Below are 3,970 nucleotides of genomic sequence, written 5' to 3'. Positions count from 1 at the left end.
CCCGCGCCCGCGCGGCTGGCGGTACAAAAGAAGCGCTGTTAACACGTGTACCGTAATGGGCTCCCCCACGGCCTCTTCCCGGGCCGCCCGCTCCCAGCCTGACGGATGGCCCGAGCCATCCATCTAAATTATGTCATGGGCGATGAGCATCCTCCTCTGTCCAGTCCTTCCCGCCACCAGGGCCAGACTGGGCCTCCTGTGGCCGTGCATCCTGCCCCAGCGACCCGGGTGGCCGCCCACTGTGGAGAAGGAGCCTCGTGCGGGAAGGGGGGGGCACCTACTGTGTGAGGGGCCCCAACCACTCCCTTCTTGATTTGCATGCAGGGCGGTGGAGTGTATTAGCCCATTTTGCAGGAGGGGAAACTGAGGTCTGGAGCCGGAAAGTCTTTATTCTAAGGTCACCCGGCTCTGGGGTTTGCCAGAGATGGATTTTTTTCCCCTTATTGAGATGTAATTCACATGTCATAAATTCACGTGCATTTGAAATGTACATTTCAATGTTTTTTAGTATAGTCACAGCCTTGTGTAGCTAGCAACAGAGTCCAATTTTAGACCGTGTTAATTACCCTGAAGATACCGGTATCTATTAGCAGGCACCCTCAACCGTCAGTTCCTCTCTCCCCCTAAGTCCTTGGTAACCACTCATCTACTTTCTGTCTCTACAGATTTGCCTATTCTGGGCATTTCATGTAAATGGACTCATACATTATGTGGTCTTTGGGGACCGGCTTATTTCACTTAGCAGAGTACCTTCAAGGTTCATCTCTATTGTAGCACAGATCAGTACTCCATTCCTTTTCATGGCTGAATTATATTCCATTGTATGGATGTACCACATTTTGTTCATCCACTCACCTGCTGATGGACATTTGGGGTTTTCCCACTTTTTGACAGCTATGAATAACATTTGTGGAGTTTTTGTGGGGCAATGTGTTTTCATGTCCCTTGGGGATCTACCTAGGAGTGGAATATCTGAGACATACGGTAACATAATGTCCAACCATCTAGGAACTGCTAGACTGTTTGCAGAGGCATCTTTTTACAATCCCTGCCAGCAGGAGATGAGGATTTTGATTTTCCCACACTCTAGCCAACACTTGCTACTATCTGACTTTTTGATTTGAGTCAAACGGTATCTCATTGTGGTTTTGATTTGCATTTTCCCGAAGGCTAATGATGTCAAATATCTTTGCATGTGCTTCTTGGCCATTTATATAGCTTCTTTGGGGCAGCGGAGGGGGAATGTCTATTCAGATCCTTTGCCCATTTATAAAAAGATCATTTGTTTATTGCTGAGTTGTAAGAGTTTTATAAATTCTGGCTACAAATGCCTTATCTGACATATGATTTGCAGATATTTTCTCCCATTTTGCGAGTTGTCTTTTCACTTCCTTTATGGTATTGCTTGCAGCGTGGAAGTTTTAAATTTTGGTGGAGATCCAATGTCTATTTTTCCTTTTGTTGCTTGTGGTTTCAGTCTTGGCTATTAAGATTCATAACCCAGGGGTGCCCCGGGGGGCTCAGTCAGTTAAGCGACTGACCGACTCTTGGTTTCAGCTCAGGTCATGATCTCAGGGTTGTGGGATCGAGCTCCGAGTTGGGCTCCATGCTCTGTGTGGAGTTGGCTTCAGATTCTTTCTCTCTCTTCTTCTGCCCCTCCCTGCTCTCTCATGCACACACACTATCTCTAAAATGAATAAATAAAATCTTAAAAAAAAAGACTTATAACCCAGTTCTGTGTGAGTCTGAGGTTGGGGCTCTTTTGGGTGCACTGAGGGGAGGAGCATTCGGCCTCCCATGGGGACTGTGGGAGGAGCCGGGCAGGATTTGGTGGTCACCTCAGGCTGGGTATGGAGCTGTGTCAGAAGATCAACAAACCTGGAATCAAAATAATTTGGGTTCCTGGTCGGGCTCTTGCTTTCTTTCCTTGGTGACTTGGGTGGGTCTCAACGCCTTTGCATGGCAAATTACTCATCTGCTCAAGGGAGAGGCTCACACCTGCCCACGAGGTTACTGTGATTTAAAATGAGGGAACGCAAGCACACGGAAGATGTTTGCTAAGCATAGCTGTGATGACAATGGATTCTGGCTTCCCCAAGAAGGACCTCCAGCTTCCCATGTCCCCAGCATAGCGCAGGGCTGTGGCCACCGAGACATCTAGCACCTGGATGCCGAGGATAAGGATACACGCGCGGGAGTCCCTGAGCCTCGGTCCAAGTGAACTTTTTTTCTGGAGCCTGAACACAAAGCATGGTTTCCCTTTGTCCTGCTGAGAACTACGAGGGTAGCAGAACAGACCAGAAGCCGTTAGAGGGTCAGGCGGAGGAAGGCAGTGGCTCTGATTTAGACATTGTGTCCTGTGGGCCCTCCCTGCATCCCAAGGCCATTCTGTCCGCTGTGGGTTCTGTGAGGGAGTTCAGAAGGGAGGGAAGACCTCAGATGGGCTGGATCCAGAGACACCAGGTACTCTCTGAACCTCAGTCTCTCTTTCTGTGCAATGGGGATACTTGTTCCTGCCTGGAGGGTTGCTTGAGGATAAAATGAGAGCTCGGATGAAATGAGAGCTAACCATGGAGATGCTGAGGACGGACGTGGCCTCAGCGAGCGCTTGGTAATTGCGATGATCCCTGTGATTAGCAAGAATTCAGATGAGAACTTTGCAGCAGATACAGGCTGGGGATTCATACTGGGAGGACTCAGGCGGGGGGCGTGGGGGCAGTGATCTGGCCGGACCCTGCCTCCCGGACCCCCAGGCACGGGCCGGAGCTGGTGTTTCCAGGGCTGTGGGAAGCCCAGGGCGCCGTCCGCGGCGGGGACGGAGGGGAGGGAATGGATTCCAACCCAGAGGCCGCAGGTGGCAGGGCAATTACAGAAAGCAGAGCCGCTGGAGATGAGAAGACCCGGGGTCACGGCTCTGCTGGCTCCACGCGGCGGCCGGAGCTGTCTCTCCGGCTGGCTGGCCTGCCGGGCCATTCCCAAAGCCAGGCTGCGGGGCCCGGGTGTCCCGGGAGAGCTGGGCCATGTCCGCCCTTCCAGACAGACAGGACAGGCCCATGTCCAGCCTGCTGGGGGAGTGTCAGCATCATCCATTTGTCCTTGGTGCTGCCTCCCAGCTCCCCTGCATCCTTCTGGAAATTTCCTTTCCAGGCTCTTGCTTCTCCCCGTGATCTCTAGGGCCTGGCTCCTAGCAGGCACTCCGGGAATGCCTGCTGGCAGGGTGAATCCGTGCTGTCTGGTCAGAGAGGAGAGTGGAATTTTTAAACTCGGCCCACCGGCCACCTCCCTAGGCTGTGGCTGTCCTGGGTGTGAGGACACCAGCGTCCCGGGACTCTGCCACACACTGTGGTATCTGTGGCTTCCTGTGGAAACGCTGGACACGGGGCGATGACGGGGTCAGGGCGGCAGGCTCCGAGGTCGGATGTGAGTCCACAACTTCCTTGCTGGATCAAAGGACTTGGCCTCTTTGAGCCTCAGTTCCCCTATCCATCAAGTGGGGTAATCATTCCTGCTTTGCAGAGTTTTCGCGAGGTTCTCTAGGTTCATATGACGAGGGTAGCAGTGTCTTGCCCCTGGTAAGAGAGCAGTGATGACCAGGCTTTACTGTTCGGGCGGAGGGTGTGTGCGGGGAGGTCACGGTGTGCAGATGGCTGTAGGACCCAGCCCACTCCGGAAGCAGCCGGAGGGATCAAGGTCTGCCCAGCAGTGTGACTACAGGCAGGCCACTTCCCAGAGCTTCAGCTTCTTCCTAAAAGGGGGCCTCGTCCCTGTATCTCCTTGATGGGGTTGCTATGGGGATTCAGGGAGCTGGGATTGTATAGATGAGCAAGTGCCTGGCCCAGAGGTCAGTAAACCGCTGCTCTTGAAGAAGATAGAGAGGAGCAGAGAGGGAGAGGAGGGGAGAGGAGGGGAAGGGAGAGGAGGGGATGGGGGAGGGGGAGAGGAAGCAGAGGGAGGGAAGGGGGGAGGGAGG

The sequence above is a fragment of the Leptonychotes weddellii genome, chromosome 13 (genome assembly GCF_054177405.1).
Source record: "Leptonychotes weddellii isolate Sample4059 chromosome 13, ASM5417740v2, whole genome shotgun sequence".
Taxonomy (NCBI): Eukaryota; Metazoa; Chordata; class Mammalia; order Carnivora; family Phocidae; genus Leptonychotes; species Leptonychotes weddellii.
This window is presented reverse-complemented; position numbering follows the sequence as displayed.